The sequence below is a fragment of the Euprymna scolopes genome, chromosome 41, assembly GCF_053919585.1.
Source record: "Euprymna scolopes isolate OS-2025 chromosome 41, ASM5391958v1, whole genome shotgun sequence".
Lineage (NCBI taxonomy): Eukaryota > Metazoa > Mollusca > Cephalopoda > Sepiida > Sepiolidae > Euprymna > Euprymna scolopes.
This window is the reverse complement of record NC_136522.1, coordinates 9,879,188-9,898,134: the sequence shown is the minus strand read 5'-3', so window position 1 is coordinate 9,898,134 and position 18,947 is coordinate 9,879,188. Positions and strand designations below refer to the sequence as shown.

The 18,947-nt window shown below is 35.6% G+C and overlaps 1 pseudogene; it reads right to left on the bottom strand.

Annotated features, from left to right (window-relative positions):
• Positions 1-12,042: 12,042 nt before the first annotated feature.
• On the bottom strand, positions 12,043-12,160 carry LOC145266737 (5S ribosomal RNA; annotated as a pseudogene).
• Positions 12,161-18,947: the final 6,787 nt, after the last annotated feature.

The following is an 18,947-nucleotide window of genomic DNA, read 5'->3' as shown; positions in this document are numbered from 1 at the left end:
GTTGAGTTGTTTGTAATGTGTTCTATCAACATGTCTTCAGCTTCTCCATTAACTTGTTTGGCTGCAAAACTTCTACCCTTAAGCGTAAGTGACAAGGCTCTGCCAATAAGTTCGGCGCCTTTTGGGCTTTCAAATCATGGCCTCCTTTTAAGAGACGGGTCTTTAGTTAATAACAAAGGCAACGAAAAGAAGTCTCATTCTAACATTTAATAAACAACTTTATTTGTCATTTTCGTTAGTGGCGTAAGTAGAAGAGAGTGTTAGTAGGTTGAAGTGTTCTTTTGTAGACAAAGAATTAATGCAGTCTGGGCTGGTTGGGGTGTTGGCACTGTAAATAACTGCTTCCAAATCAAAGCAATTCAATAATCACTCAGAGACCGCTTTCTTATAAGCGAGAATTTTATAGAATAAGGGACAATGCAATGGAGTTTCATTCTATATTAATAAACAACTTCATTTGTTATCTTCGTTAGTAGTGTTAGTGGAAGAGTACAAGAGAGAGAAGGGTTAGTAGGTTGAAGTGTTCTTGAGTGAAGAAAGAATTAATATATTGCCGGCTGGTTGAAGGAGAGAACAGTTCAGTTCTGTTTGCACGTGTTTATAGCTAGTGGCCGTCGGGGCAAAGGAAGCCGATTAAAAGAGAAAGAGAGGGCAAAGTCTTCAGTGTGTTGTCGTGGGTTGAGTCCAAGTTGTATGTTGTTTAGCATGACAAAGAATGTTCGTTTGGGTACAGCATGGGGAAATAAATGTGAGTTTGAAGAGAGCCATAGCTAGCTTGTTGTACTCACGTTCTGCTGGGGGCCAAAGTCAAAGCCCCCCGGCGATGTTGGGCAGACCAGCAAGCAAGCGAATTAATGGCTTCAAATTTCGCCTTTTATATTCTCGGTCATATGATAGAGAGCTGGCTTGTGATTGGACGAGCCAGGAAGAAAATGGATTTCAAATCTCAAAGTCGTGAGAAGTAGTCTCTGCCTGTGATTTAGCGGGTCACGGACAAAATCTGGAGTTTTACGTGACTTTCCTATAGACAGCAACAAATTTGGAAGATGCCTTATACGTATTTTCTTTTAGTATGTTCTCATCAGTTTTCTTGAGAGATTCTTTGCGTTTCTTCAATACAATCAAAGTCGGAGTTTTTAAATCAGTCTTCTTCGGCGAATGTGACTGAGATTTTTGCAGCAAAGCGCCTGGCAATGGCGATCTTAGTCGAGAAGTTGGTGAAGTCCTCACGGCATCAGAATTTTTGGAAGTAGAATTTTTGGAAGTAGAATTTTTGGAAGTAGAATTCAAATCTTTTGAAGCCTCATCCTCGTTTATCATGATAGATGTCGACTTATATCGTGTTGGAAATCTAAAAGTTGATGAACTCTTAGAAGGTGGCCAATGACTTTTACTTTTAGGGGTTGGCGACTCAATTTTAGCTTTGTTATTTTTTATTTTCGTATCACATACTACAGCGAGTCGTTTTGCTACATCGTCATAGTTACAGTGACCGAATATTTTATGCTATGTGTGGACAGCATAGCATTGATGGCAGCTGTTTTCGGTACTTTCATCCTCTGCAGTCATTAAATAGTCTTTTATGTACATATATTTTAAAATTTGTACCCTTTTTATGTTTGAGTACGTTTTCATTTTCTTTAAAAATAACCATTGCTCCATTTCTGGTCGTGGTTTTTTTTTATAGGAGGGTATAAGTAACGCCATTTTTAGGATGACTGCGACGCAGTTTCCATTCATGTCTCGTGAACTTAAATTGGCATCTATGCCGCTCGTTTTCGTTCCATTTGCTAACTCCATATAATGGTTTTCTGACTGGAACGTGGGGTCAAAAAGTTTTTAAATTTCTTTTCGTCTCTAATGATGTGGGAGGTTGCTCCTGCATCGACTAGTAAGCCCATGAATGATATCGGCTTTCGTGTGTAGCAGTCCTCCATTTTGAATGCGAATGTAGTTTCTTTGCTATCTGCGACCTTTTTATGTTATTCCTTCATTTATATCGGCAAGACTATTTCTTGTGAGTGTTGCTTTTACAGTAGTTACACCAAGATTTTCGCCTGTTGTCGCTGTTGGGACACTCTTTGGATATATGTCCCTCCCATCACATATGAAACACGAGGTGTCTCGCTTATCACGGCTGTCGTTTCTTATAGTAGTTCTCATATACAGAAGTAAATTTCATCACGTCATCACGTCATCGTAGTTCTCAATAAAGAAGTAAATTTCATCACGTCATCACGTCATCACGTCATCACGTTATAGTAGTTCTCAATAAAGAAGTAAATTTCATCACGTCATCACGTCATCACATCATAGTAGTTCTCAATAAAGAAGTAAATTTCATCACGTCATCACATTATAGTAGTGCTCAATAAAGAAGTAAATTTCATCACGTCATCACGTCATCACGTTATAGTAGTTCTCAATAAAGAAGTAAATTTCATCACGTCATCACGTCATCCCGTTATAGTAGTTCTCAATAAAGAAGTAAATTTCATCACGTCATCACGTCATCACGCCATCACGTTATAGTAGTTCTCAATAAAGAAGTAAATTTCATCACGTCATCACGTCATCACGCTATAGTAGTTCTCAATAAAGAAGTAAATTTCATCACGTCATCACGTTATCACGTCATCACGTTATAGTAGTTCTCAATAAAGAAGTAAATTTCATCACGTCATCACGTCATCACATCATAGTAGTTCTCAATAAAGAAGTAAATTTCATCACGTCATCACGTTATAGTAGTTCTCAATAAAGAAGTAAATTTCATCACGTCATCACGTCATCACGTTATAGTAGTTCTCAATAAAGAAGTAAATTTCATCACGTCATCACGTTATAGTAGTTCTCAATAAAGAAGTAAATTTCATCACGTCATCACATTATAGTAGTTCTCAATAAAGAAGTAAATTTCATCACGTCATCACGTCATCACGTTATAGTAGTTCTCAATAAAAAAGTAAATTTCATCACGTCATCACGTTATAGCAGTTCTCAATAAAGAAGTAAATTTCATCAAGTCATCACGTTATCACGTCATCACGTTATAGTAGTTCTCAATAAAGAAGTAAATTTCATCACGTCATCGCGTCATCACATCATAGTAGTTCTCAATAAAGAAGTAAATTTCATCACGTCATCACGTTATAGTAGTTCTCAATAAAGAAGTAAATTTCATCACGTCATCACGTCATCACGTCATAGTAGTTCTCAATAAAGAAGTAAATTTCATCACGTCATCACGTCATCACATCATAGTAGTTCTCAATAAAGAAGTAAATTTCATCACGTCATCACGTCATCACGTTATAGTAGTTCTCAATAAAGAAGTAAATTTCATCACGTCATCGCGTCATCACATCATAGTAGTTCTCAATAAAGAAGTAAATTTCATCACGTAATCACATTATAGTAGTTCTCAATAAAGAAGTAAATTTCATCACGTCATCACGTCATCCCGTTATAGTAGTTCTCAATAAAGAAGTAAATTTCATCACGTCATCACGTCATCACGTTATAGTAGTTCTCAATAAAGAAGTAAATTTCATCACGTCATCGCGTAATCACATTATAGTAGTTCTCAATAAAGAAGTAAATTTCATCACGTCATCACATCATAGAAGTTCTCAATAAAGAAGTAAATTTCATCACGTCATCACGTCATCACGTCATAGTAGTTCTCAATAAAGAAGTAAATTTCATCACGTCATCACATCATAGTAGTTCTCAATAAAGAAGTAAATTTCATCACGTCATCACGTTATAGTAGTTCTCAATAAAGAAGTAAATTTCATCACGTCATCACGTCATCACGTTATAGTAGTTCTCAATAAAGAAGTAAATTTCATCACGTCATCACGTTATAGTAGTTCTCAATAAAGAAGTAAATTTCATCACGTCATCACATCATAGTAGTTCTCAATAAAGAAGTAAATTTCATCACGTCATCACATCATAGTAGTTCTCAATAAAGAAGTAAATTTCATCACGTCATCACGTTATAGTAGTTCTCAATAAAGAAGTAAATTTCATCACGTCATCACATCATAGTAGTTCTCAATAAAGAAGTAAATTTCATCACGTCATCACGTTATAGTAGTTCTCAATAAAGAAGTAAATTTCATCACGTCATCACGTCATCACGTTATAGTAGTTCTCAATAAAGAAGTAAATTTCATCACGTCATCACGTTATAGTAGTTCTCAATAAAGAAGTAAATTTCATCACGTCATCACATCATAGTAGTTCTCAATAAAGAAGTAAATTTCATCACGTCATCACGTCATCACGTTATAGTAGTTCTCAATAAAGAAGTAAATTTCATCACGTCATCACGTCATCACGTTATAGTAGTTCTCAATAAAGAAGTAAATTTCATCACGTCATCACGTCATCACGTCATAGTAGTTCTCAATAAAGAAGTAAATTTCATCACGTCATCACGTCATCACGTTATAGTAGTTCTCAATAAAGAAGTAAATTTCATCACGTCATCACGTCATCACATCATAGTAGTTCTCAATAAAGAAGTAAATTTCATCACGTCATCACGTCATCACTACTCGACTTGTCTGTGTGTTTCAACGTCTCTTCGAAGTAGTGAATTTCGATTTTAAATTCCGAGAACGTTAGTTCTTTGTTGCTGTGGGTTACATAAATAGAAAAAGGGTCAAACTGGTAAACTAGGTAATCCTTTTAGCATCATTGCGATTATTAAGGCATCATCCACTGTTTGTCTCGCATTTCTGAGAGCTGTTAAAACAGTTTCTATTCTTATTATGTAGTCTGTGACGCTTCGTCAGCTTTCTTTTTAAGGGATGTCAGTTGGCTATATAAAGAAAAAAACTCTCGTCTTTCCTTTCCTGCATAGTGTTCGCGTAATATTCCGAAGGCTTTCCTTCATTATCAGCAGCTTCTCTCATCATCATAGATAGGCTTTTATCATCTAGGAACTGTATAAGCTCTGCATAGGCTACTTCATTTCTCTTATTATCGTGTCCGTCTCTAACAGGGTTTACACCTGAAATGGCGAATGAAGATGGCGTAAGAATTTGACTTCCCAAATTTCGTATTTTGTTTCTGTTGTTGCAAAGAAAAAAAAAGAGTGCCCAAAACCTCAGCTCAGCTCACTGCAGCAGCGTCGTCCATCGGTACTTTCCATAGACTCGTTTTCACGTCTGTCACATCTGCTCCAGTGACTTGTTTTTATAAAAGACAGAGTCCTCCAAATTTGCATATTTGTATATGTGCATGAGAGCACACGAGATTCTGCGAGACTGCATTGTTATATAAGGCCACAGGCACCATCTTGGACACTTTTCAGCGTCATGATACTGCATCGGCAAAGCATACACTGAGGCCGTTTAAGAGGTAAGCCTGCATTCCCACAATTTTCGACACAGTTTCATCTCCATCGATTTCCATTAATCTTCTGGGCGCATAACCTGTTGAGAGTTGCATCGTGAATGGAAGAGGTTAAAAACAAACAGAAAAAGTTGAAAAAATAGCATGTGTGGATGGATCGAGAGAAGAAAAAGGAATTATGGGATATTTATAATCAAAGGGAGATAATAATATGATGCTTGTCGAACTTTCAACTGTACTTTCCGACATTATCCAAAATAAAAAATTTGGAACGAAAGTCGGTTGTCTGCCCTTGATTTCTTAATGTCCGCTGCTTTTTCTCCCCACTTTGATTTTCTTGAATAAAAAAAAAAAAAACTACTTGCTCAAATTATATGATTTTTGGAATATGACATTTTCGTTTTGTAATGAGTATGTACATCATACAGACTTTTCTATATTTTCTTTACTTTTAATTGCCGCCATATATACCAATCTGAATAAGCACCCAATTTTTCTATCTTTCCTTACTTCAATTGGACACTGTTCAATTTTCTTCCACCTACACCGAACGGTGTAAATAATTAAATAAATCCTTTCATTGTTGGTTTTGTTTTTCATTTCATGCAATGTTTTTTTTTAAATATATGTATACTACTATTTTTTTTTACAAAGGGGTTACCACATATCAAGGCCCGGAGGTCACTCGATGATAAGGGTTAAAGTGTGTATTGTAGTCATTGGGATAGTAGTGTAGTAATCGTTTGTGGTGGAATTTTAGTATAATTAAATTATTTCCAAGGATGGTTCAATAAGAACTTGTTTATCTTGGACTTTATTGTAATCAGCTGGAAAGCAGACCAGTAGAACAGAGTTCCATAGATTGGCAGTTCTAGGAAAGAAGTTTTGTTGATGGAATCCACGTTTAGGTTTAGGTACTGATAGAAAGAGGAGGGATTTAATATATAGAAGTGCGTCTCACTGCTATAACCTTTCACTGTAATGCCGGAAGATTTTCTACACTAATAGCTTCTTTCCTCGGACTGCTAGCCATTTATTACAATATTTTCTACTATCTATATAATGGGGTATGATCTCGCAATGTCGGGCGATTCTATTTATAAACAAGGCTGCTAGGAACTGACAAATCGAATTAATTCACGTTCTGCTACCAACCAATCAGAAACCAGAATTGCTCCATAAATATTAAACCTTTCTGTAGCAACTTTGCATGTGTTTTTCTTCTTCGTGTCAACACGGGAAGAATCTTTTGCTCTGTGGATTCCAACTCAAGAACTGTCTACTGCAAACCAGTCACCTCCCAGGACTTGTGTAGAACAACAAGCCATCGGAAAGTGTTCTGAAACTAAACATGGCTTACACTTCTAGACCATTGAAATTCCCTCCCTGCTCCATGTTTAGTCTGTTCCAACATGCAGAAATTTAAATGTAATATGAAAAAACTTCTTGCTGCACAATTTTCCACTTAAAAAAAGGTAGAAACTTATCATCTCAGCCCACATTTTCGATTAACGAACCCAACTGAATCATAAATCTATAATATAAAAAATGGTAAAAAGTTTCCATCTTATTATTCTGAAATAGTTCCAGAAAACTGTTTATCTTTGAAGAAAATTTTTAAATCAATTTCTTAAAAATTTTTTTTTTTAAATTGCGTTTTTTTAGCCGTTATGAAAACATTTGAAGGAGTCATAAATAAAGACGTATTATCTCTCATGGAGAAACGTCCCTGCGAGATTATTTGGTTACACGGTGACTTATCAGTTTGTAGGGTGCATCGATTTCATCTGTTCCCTAAAGAATTATTTCAGTCCGTTTGGGAATCATGGTCGGTCGCCTAAATATAACTGAAACTCAAAGAACTTTGTAATTTTTCATTTCTTCACTTGGACACCATCCAACTTTCTCCCACTTATACCAAACAGTTTTAATTGAAAAAATTCTTTCCTTGTATATATACATACTATTGTGAATTCGAGAGAGCAAGTTGATGCAGTGATTGCAGGTGATTAAACGACTTAGTGATTAAATAGTTTTCCAACGAATGATAACAAATATAAAAATTAAATAAGTTTTTTTTTTATATAGTTTTAAAGGTTAAAAAACTTCCAAGATTATATAGATATATAACTTGAGTTCCTTCAGCTAAAACCAATCTTAGACATATTAACACTATCTGAAACATATCAGCACGATCTTAAACATATCAACACAATCTTAAACATATCAGCACGATCTTAAACATATCAGCACAATCTTAAACATATCAACACAATCTTAAACATATCAGCACGATCTTAAACATATCAGCACGATCTTAAACATATCAGCACGATCTTAAACATATCAGCACGATCTTAAACATATCAACACAATCTTAAACATATCAGCACGATCTTAAACATATCAACACAATCTTAAACATATCAACACAATCTTAAACATATCAGCACGATCTTAAACATATCAGCACAATCTTAAACATATCAGCACAATCTTAAACATATCAACACAATCTTAAACATATCAGCACGATCTTAAACATATCAGCACGATCTTAAACATATCAGCACAATCTTAAACATATCAACACAATCTTAAACATATCAGCACGATCTTAAACATATCAGCACGATCTTAAACATATCAACACAATCTTAAACATATCAACACAATCTTAAACATATCAGCACGATCTTAAACATATCAGCACGATCTTAAACATATCAGCACAATCTTAAACATATCAACACAATCTTAAACATATCAGCACGATCTTAAACATATCAGCACGATCTTAAACATATCAACACAATCTTAAACATATCAACACAATCTTAAACATATCAGCACGATCTTAAACATATCAGCACGATCTTAAACATATCAGCACAATCTTAAACATATCAACACAATCTTAAACATATCAGCACGATCTTAAACATATCAGCACGATCTTAAACATATCAACACAATCTTAAACATATCAACACAATCTTAAACATATCAGCACGATCTTAAACATATCAGCACGATCTTAAGCATATCAGCACAATCTTAAACATATCAACACAATCTTAAACATATCAGCACGATCTTAAACATATCAGCACGATCTTAAACATATCAACACAATCTTAAACATATCAACACAATCTTAAACATATCAGCACGATCTTAAACATATCAGCACAATCTTAAACATATCAGCACAATCTTAAACATATCAACACAATCTTAAACATATCAGCACGATCTTAAACATATCAGCACGATCTTAAACATATCAGCACAATCTTAAACATATCAACACAATCTTAAACATATCAGCACGATCTTAAACATATCAGCACGATCTTAAACATATCAACACAATCTTAAACATATCAACACAATCTTAAACATATCAGCACGATCTTAAACATATCAGCACGATCTTAAACATATCAGCACAATCTTAAACATATCAACACAATCTTAAACATATCAGCACGATCTTAAACATATCAGCACGATCTTAAACATATCAACACAATCTTAAACATATCAACACAATCTTAAACATATCAGCACGATCTTAAACATATCAGCACGATCTTAAACATATCAACACAATCTTAAACATATCAGCACGATCTTAAACATATCAGCACAATCTTAAACATATTAGCATTATCTGAAACATATTAGTTGGCACAAAGGAAACAGGGGACAGATTAGACAATTGTATTTATGTATTTATAAATAAAAAAAATTGAGTCAATCAACATCACATGTACAAAGAAAATGAAAGGATAAACAAAATTACAGATAAGCTTCGCAATCTTATCAAAAACCCTAAAATAGGGCACAGATTCACCAGCACAAATATCACAATAGTACGCCATACATGGTCTGACATGATTTGTAGAGATAGAGAATAATCTAAGGTATGAGAAACTGAAGTCTTATAGAAAACATAAAAATATTCAGGAAATATTTAAAAATAGAAATATATGAAATAGTATGGTGGTTTTTCATTTTGTTTAAAAAATGATTAAAAGAATAAGGTTTTGAAGACTCAGTTTCAATAAAATCAAAGCGAATGTGCGAAAACATGTATAAAACATGTCCAGGTCCTCTTTTTTAAAATTTATTTTGACACACGTAGCTCTAAAGAATAAGCAAAGTGGCTCCTTGTCCAAAAACTTTAGAGCCCTTGGTTATGAGCAATAGAGAGAACCGATTTTATTGAGAATTATTAAAGAGCAATGGATCTAATATATATATATATATATATATATATATATATATATATATATATATATATATATATATATATATATATATATATATGTTATATTTGTATATCAGGTCATGTCATATGCTACTGGTACCATGTAACCCAGTACTACCTGCCTCATAGTTGGGTCACTGGCGACTAAACTGGTACCCCCACCAGACTTGTTTGGTGAGGAGGGTGGCTAGTCTCCCTGTTTTTGCTCATTTAAAAAAGGTCTTCTTCTGAAGGATTAAAAACAAGACCTTCCAAAGGGTGAATGAACCCTTTCTCGGGGTCAACGGCCAACTAGCACCGTGTGTGTTTGTGTGCATGTATGTGTGTGATGAGGTGGAGAGGACTCCTGTAAGCCGTGGTGAAGGCAACCTTTCTAGGAGAAGCAAATCTCTGATTTAAAAAACCATAAAGCAGGAGACCAGTACTCGCATTTAGCTGGTCTGCAGTTTAACTTGTTGCTGGCTATCTTGCTCTTGCTTGTTGCTGGATCTCAACATTTTGAACCGAGAGAGAGACTTAGCTGTCATACAAAGCTAAGACTCTGTAACATCATCTGTGTATAGATACTCCCTCAGGCATTTGTCTATAAAAGTGGTCCTGTGGTGATGGAAAAGTTGTGATGTGTGGAAGCTTGAAATGCTGGAAGCATGTAATAATTGATCTCAATGACCGTCTTCAGTGTCATGCCTGCTTGAGCGTGTGAATTCACTGGTAGGACTAAAAAAAAAGTCATTTTTGGGCTCATGGACTTTAAGTATCTGAGGGAGTGGCACTCATTTGACAAGACGTTGCAATCATCATATATTATGTTGAGTAAATTGTAATAAAAAATAAGAATTTTTTGCTCATTTAAAAAGGTCTTCTTTTTTATTACAATTTATTCAACATCAAAAACAGCAACAATGGATACGATTTTGGAACCTAGTAAATTTGAAAGATTTGAAAAGAAAGACCAAACAGTTTTACAGTCGATTTTCACTTAAGGGCAGAGCCATACATAAGAATCTCAGAAAAAAAAGGGGCACATCTACGATTGAAAGACACAAGATGAGTTTTAGTTGATTTAAATGAAATTGTTTTGTACCCCAATCCACACCTGAACTCAAGTCAAGTTCTAGATTAGCTGAATATTTCAACTGATCAAAGAGAGATGGACGAGAAACGACACTAGAGTGGTATCATTAAAATAGATCCAGTAAGTATCGATTAAGTTAGCTAGTATGAATTTTGGGAAGGATCACACATTAGTGCATGTCAAGATAACCCAGATCTGTAAAACAGAACCGTTCTCAAGTAGTATGAACTAAATGTGCCCAGCCATGTAGTGCAAGCTCGCTGTGTCTAGCCATGTAGTGAGGGCTAGCTCTGCCTAGAGGCCCTGAGAATGGGAGTGGCACCCTGGGCACGGGTTTATGTGAAATGATCCTTAAGGATTATGGGGGTATGTAGTTTGATATTCATTGATTTGCATATCAATGGATTATCTTTCCTAAAAAGACATGATAAAGGTGAGAGGATGGTGGGAAACAGATAGAACAAGACGAATGTTGGAAACAGATACAACAAGATGAATGTAAAATGTTATAAGTATACTGTCAATTATTTTTTTATAGTGAGATTACAAGCTATTTCGGCTGAAATGTAAAGTTCATGCGACTAATGTGAGAGTCAGATTTTTTGAAATGGAGAGATTAAAATATTATTTGTGTTAGACTTTACGAAAAGTATTGTCATCATGAAATGAAGTAGATTAAAATACAATTCCAGTCGGACTTTATGAAAACATTGTCATCGTGAAATTGAAGTGATTAAAATACGATTTTTTGCTTTACGAAAAGCGCCGCCATTTTAAAATGGATAGATTAAAATATGATTCGGGTCAGACTTTATGAAAGTCTAAGCATAACCTCTTAAGTTAGACATGTTAGAATATATATATGGCAGTCAAAATATTACGGAAAGTCCGCAGAACGTCTTTATTCTTTGAGTGTTAACCAAAAACATAGGGAAAAACACTTCAAAAGAAAGAGAGTTCTAATTAAAGGGACATAACTTTCAAGATGTCAAGTTTACCTTTAACATATCCTCCATTTTCTTCCTTCATGAAAATAATAACTTTTATACCCCATTTCATATTAAATGTCAGTGTGGTTCCTGGTTATACACAAAAATGCTTCAAGAGGGTCTCTACCAAAGCCAGAAACCATGCCACATCGATGATCCCTCCGTTCAGTTCGAAAGACAATGGATACCCCCTGTAAGAGTAGCTGCACATTTAATTGTGCGGCAAGGGTTGTGCAATCTCTAACCAAACCTCTCCTGAATCGGCACTGTTTGAATCCAGTGGCAACGAGAAGTGCTAGATGACTGGAAGCAATGCCGAGATAAGCAGAGAACACATATAGCACCTGGAATTCCCAAATGGTCACCCATTTTAGTACTGACCAGGCTCAACATTGCTTAACTTTGGTGATCTAACGGAAACCAGTGTGTTAATATTATTATACCACATAACTATGCCACATATTAATACAAAACCCCTGAAATATCCGAAAACAAATGGATCCAGTCAACAAAGTTCAAAAGTATCAAAGTTTTTGTTGTTTTGTTTTTCAATTTTATTGTTTTTATAGAAAAAAATAATGATAATGATGATGAATTATTGTTTTTAGGGCTAACAATATTTTTACGATGGGTTATCTTTACGATAACTGTTCCCACTTCACTTCCGGTTGTCTCTCGCCATGTTAAGAATGTTTTTTTTCTAAATAATAATGTTATTATATTTAGTTACTGTTCGTAGCTACAAACAATATATCTTGACAAAATCATCCCACGAAGCAGCAACTTTATGGCAACCTACCTGCCATGTCTAATACCATCAGGGAGAGACGCCTATAATTTTGCCAGTCACTGTCTGAGGAGCAAGCATGAATTGGCGAGTGATCTATTGCTATGGATTCCACGACACGGACGCGCAAGCAAAGGACAACCGAGATCCATATATATCCAGCAAAAAGCACACGACGCCAACTGTGAACCTGCAGATCTGAGGCAGCTGATGGGAGGCAGGAAACTCTGGAGAGGAAGAGTCACATTGGTCCGGGCAAGGAGCCCGTCATGATGATGATGATGATGATGATGATGATACTTACTTATATTTTTGAGAAAAAAGAATTCCAGCAAAGCGCTTTATTATAAGGAAAAAATTTTAAATATTTAAGATTGTTCAGCTGAAGAGACGTTGCGAGCCTGTCTTTTTTTTTATCGTTATTTCCATGGCAAGTGCTCGTCTGAGCTCCAATCTCTCGTCCCCCCCCCCTCGCCAATTCACGAGAAACACTCGTCTGGCTGAAACCACTGTCAATAATTTTCCCCACTCTTTATCTGTGCCTAAAATCCAAACGTAAATTCCATGAGCAGAGCTTCTTTCTCAGAAGTGCACAACTGTGGAACTCTCTTCCGTTTGCCTGTTTCCCACCTGACTACAACTTGGATGTCTTCAAGTCCAACATAAACAAATTACTGACAAACCGCCCCCTTAAGTAAGACACTCTATCAAATCTCCAATACTAATGATTACTACAATACTATCTCATTGATTACTGTACACGCAATAACCCTTATCCCTGAGTGGCCTCCAGAGCTTGATAAGTGGTGACCCCCATGTAAAAAAAAAAAAAGAAAAAAAGTTAAACGACTCACATGTCATAGGGAGGTTGATGATCGATCGGAGGAGGGTTGGTTTCATCTTTGACTTTAGGAACCCTAGTCACGTTCTTGGCTCTAGTTTTATACCTCCTGCTGGAAGGAAGTGATTTGCATGTGTTTTGTAACCGGTGTATAATTAAAATATGTAATATTTTATATGTGGGAATAACAACAGGACACTTCATTTCAGTAATAACTTAGCACGCATTCCTTCTTAAACTTTGCCAGAACCCAGTACAGAGTTCACTAACCTGAAGTCTTTTTTATAACAAAATAAAAACAGTTACATGTATTTACACGATGACCTCTAATGTGAAAGAGAAATTGAAACCGAATAAACAGAGTAAAAATGTGAATTTGGCAAAACCTAAAGTGCCCTTAAATGTATTCAGAAACATTCGGTCCTTATAATTCTTTCGTCCTTATTTGGTTGCAAACTCTGCATAATTAGATTCATTAAGAAGTGTAAGCCATTTTGAGTTTCAGAACAGTTTCAGATGGTTCGCTGTTACACACAAGTCCTGGTAGGTGACTTGTTTGTAGTAGACAGTTCCACAGAACAAAATATTCTTACCGTGTCGAAACCCGGGAAAAGAACATGTGAAATTGCTCCAGAAAAAGTTTAATATTTATGAAGCAATTCTGGTTTCTGATTGGTTGGTAGCAGAACGTAGTTAATTTGATTCGTCAGTTCTTAGCAGCATCATTTATAAATAGAATCGTCCGACTGTGTGGGATCATACCCCATTATAAGCCTCTTATGATGGGATGTGTCTCCTAGCGGCCTCAGCTGCAGGGAGACAGGGTAGTACCAGTCAAGGATTCGTCACTTGACACTCAGCCCAGCACCTGTTGGACTGAGGTACACCGCCTGGGTAATACCTAGGAGGTCCACCCTCCCAGGCCATGCCACCGGGCTTTCCGGTGGGGCAAGTTTATTGCTTGCTGCCTGAGGCGCCCCGACCGGGGAATGCCGACAGGGTTACTCAGGCAATTTTTAAAATTGCAGGAGTGCCCCTCCTTTAGGGGAGCCTGCGGGTATCCCACTTTCCAGGCCTTGTGCCAAATATTGCCGATGTGGGCGGCAATTAAATATATACCCCATTATAGCTCCAAAATATTGCAACAATGAGCAACCCTTAAAAATTGTGTTATTTTTGGAATAAAATTTTAGCAATGCAACAGTAAATTATTTTTCTGTTTTTGAACATCCGTTGAACAAGCAACTGATCCTGAAAAAATTGCAAACCAGTCTACACACATATTTAGTGAAAATGTGATTAAGAGATTTGTTAGATGTCGGTTTAACAAAACATAGGCCCCCAACAACCAAGCACAAGTAGTATAAGGTAAGGAATTTTTTGCCATAGTTGACTAATTGTAGAACTATACAGCGACAACCGTATAAATTCTTACAACGAATAGATAGTCGATGTTGATCCTGTGGTTTCTTTCCCATACAGTTCAAGAAATCATGGCTCCAAAAACCTCGCCAAAGTAGTTGGTTTTGAACTGGAAGAATAGCTGCTAAGGGGACAAATCAGAAATTAGATTGTTGCTGACACGTTGCATTCGCTATGTGGAAGCTACATTGATCAGTAAGTTTTTTTTTTTTTTACATAGGCATCACCACATTATCAAGGCCAAGAGGCCACTCAAGGATAAGGGTTAAAGAGTGTACAGTAGAAATTGGACAATATAGTAATCATTAGTAATGAAAATTTGGTAAATTTGATAACTTATATGGAACGGCTCATCAAGAACTTATTTACGTTGGACTTGAAGACAACCATATTGTAGTCAGCCGGAAAGCAGGAAAACGGAAGACAATTCCACAGGCGTGCAGTTCTAAGAAAGAAGCTTTGTTCATGGAATCTACGTTTAGGTTTAGGCACAGATAAAGAGTGGGGGGAATTATTGATAGTGTTTACAGCTAGACGAGTGTTTCGGAATACCGTCAGGGCCAGTTGCTTTACTGGAATCAAGGTTTTTGATTAGCTTGGCAACATCACGTACAGATATACGTATATCACATAGCGTGTTTTCTGATACATGGTGTCAATATAACCAAAATTTACTAAAATAATTTTAGGATTACAAAAAACAAAAATATTGAATGGACCAAAGATACAGACAATAAGGATAAAAATGGCATTAAATCAACCCCCGACCAAGGTCGGGTAACACTGCTTTATTCAGGTCACCGTGACAGTTACCTTCATCCGGGGAGTTCCCAATGCCAAGGTAGCAAGTTCCTATCAAGGGCACATAACTCGGATATTATGCTAACAACCGAACTACTGTTCTTACGCTACTACGCTACAAACACACACACACACACACACACACACACACACACACACACACACGCACACATGTATTTACTTATATGATTTACTAGCCTGGTTGCCCGGCGTTGCCCGGGTGTTTGGAAGTGTGTGTTGAGCAAAAACAAAAAAAAAAAGTGGTAGTAGGCAGGCAGCTAGGCTCGAACCTGTACCATGAAGGAGGAAAAGAATGTGAAAAAAAAAAGTTATGTCTTTGCTGTTGCATTCATCGCCAAACCAAAAGTGGTGAAGGCTTAAATTAAGGCTAGTCAATCGAAAAAAGAGGATGACTTTCAAGAATATCGGCGAAAAAAGCGACCCCTCCATGTAGAAAATTGCCCAGTTGAGGATGAAGGAATTAATGTTTTTAGCCAATTTTTCGATATTTGTCAGCCGAAGGGTCGAGCTTCGAAACGATATTGATGTCGTGAAAATCCATTGCCTCTGTTGAAAGGTTTAGGCAGACATACATACATACATACATGATGATGATTGCAACGTCTTGTCAGACGAGTGCTACTCCCTCAGACCATTTTTATAGAAAAATGCCGAGGGAGTATCTATACAAAGATGATGTTACAGAGTTTTAGCTTTGTATGACAGCTAAGTCTCTCTCTTGATTCAAAATGTTGAGATCCAGCAACAAGCAGGAGCAAGATAGCCAGCAACAAGTTAAACTGCAGACCAGCTTAATGCAGGTATTGGTCTCCCGCTTTATAGTTTTTTAAATCAGAGATTTGCATCTCCTAGAAAGGTTGCCTTCCCCACAGCTTACGGGAGCCCTCTCCACCCCAACACATATATATATGCACACAAATATACACGGTGCTAGTTGGCCGTTGACCCTGAAAAAGGGTTCATTCGCCCTTTGAAAGGTCTTGTTTTTAATCCTTCAGGGAGACTAGCTGCCCTCCTCACCAAACAAGTCTGGTGGGGGAACCAGTTTAGTCGCCGGTGACACGACCATGAGGCAGGTAGTACTGGGTTACATGGTACCAGTAGCATATGACATGACCTGACCATACATACATACATACATACATTTAAACAGATAGGTGAGATTTATACTATAGAAGTTGGACTTATACTATTCTCACAAAATCTCCACTTCATTAACGTTTCATTACGAACATTCCACACAAGAAAACACTAATGTTGCAACGATTCAAAACTAATATTCCTAACACGTAAATAAATGTTGTTTATTTCATGTTGATACAGTAATTTCATGTTCTTTGTCGAGTGTCGCAATTTTCCGGATTACATTTTTATTTCTTTATATAATAATATATTATATATTTATATAATATTATAAATGTGAATTGGTGATATCTTTCTATTAATCAGTGATCCTGTTAAATTTACGCTTAATGGTCCCACGGATACACTCCTACTTTCGACTTCAATAAGGTTGCGACACACACAACCTCGGTGCTATAAATTGATAAATCTCGATTATAAATTGGCAAACTATCGATCTCGCATCCTACAGTTAAACTGCTAGGAACATTTGCTGGTTACTTTACTAGAGTTCACGTGCACTGGTTTACCGTATAGTTTAAACTAGTGTTACTTGACTCCTGACAGAGTTGGGGATCACAACTTAGCAATATTTCACACCCAACTCTGATCTACCTTCCTAACTGGGGTGTCGGAAAATTTTCAACAATTGGAACCTAAAACAGTTCCCTGATATCAGGTTTGAAACCGACGGTACTGATGGCTTATCTCATCTAAACTTCAGAAAAGAAAAAATATAAATGATAACATTATTATTTAGAAAAGCCCGTCTTCAGAGAGAGGGGGGGGGCTTCTTTTATCTGTTCTGTACTTTCATGTAACAATTTAATAATCAAGAGATACCATAAAAATCTATCAAAAATGAAGGAACAACCGGAAGTGAAGTGGAAACAATAATCGTAAAGATAACCTTTTAACCCTAACTTGCGTTTTTAAGTGAAACCTTATAATCTTCTTATATTGCACAGAAAGTTTCATTTTATTACGAAAATTATTTCGATTTCATTCAATGTTTTTTGTTTTTAGATATTAAAAAAAAAAAATTCACTCCATAAAGTGGAAATAAAATATATTAATCAAAAACTCAGGTATTTCTTTGAGAAAAGCAAAAAAAAAAAATTCTTCGACTGGTGTTTTTTTTTTAAGGCAAAAAAGTAAAATGTGACTAGTTTTCAACTATGGAGACACAAATTTCTTCACGCACAAGGCTAAACGGCTAAAGCGAACGTGTGGTTTTTATGTCCTTCTGTTCATCCGTAGTTCAAAACAAAAAGAAACACCGGTTCGGCGTTTGGCTAAACACCGCAATAATGCTTACATAATGGCAGGGTTGTCAAATAGTTGTTTAAAAAATCCTTTTATTTAAAAAATACATGGAATTTAAAATATAAATTCTTAATAATAAAGAATGGAACTAACTATTGAATAGTATTTTTTATAGGTAAGTGATTTTTTGGCATTTATATATACATATATTTTATCGAAGCAAGTTAAAATATGTTGATTTTCTTTAAATCTTTTTTAAAGAAAACCGATTAAAAAAAATATTGCATAATTTGCTATTAAACCTGTTATTTTTTTTTAAATTTGGTCTTTGCTCCTTTACTTGAAAAAAAAAAATTGGGGTTTGAATTACATTTTTCAAGAGGTTATAAGCTTGGAAAAATAGGAGGTCGAATTATTCAATTTTTTATCACGCATTTTTAATGCCAGTTTCTGACACTGCTAACGATTGACTCCGTAACTCTTCTGGATACCCATTTCTTACAAGTAATGGCACTTCTGTATGACAATTACATATTAGCATCAGAGACGAGTTATCGACCCCTGTTCTTAGAAAGAGAACTGCCATCTAGCGGCCATTATATGAACCTCAAATATAAACAAATATTTACGATAACGCAAAAATATATAATAATGAAATAAATAACACAAAAATATATGAAAATTGAAACATTTATTGAATAAAAAAAATGTTTCAAAATATAATTTTAATGTATTAATATATATTTTTTTCAATGAGTGAAAAACCTGAAACATTTATAGATTGTTTTTAGAATTTTTTTTTTTTTTCCGGTAAAGATTGCATAAAAATGTAGCAAAGTATAATTTAAAAAGCTTGAAATATTTATAGGGGTTTAATAATAATTTTTTTTTTTTGTACAGAAAAATATATAAAAAATATAATTTTAGTTTTCACTAACTTTTCAAAAAGCCAGAGTTATCGACCCCTCCTGAGAAGC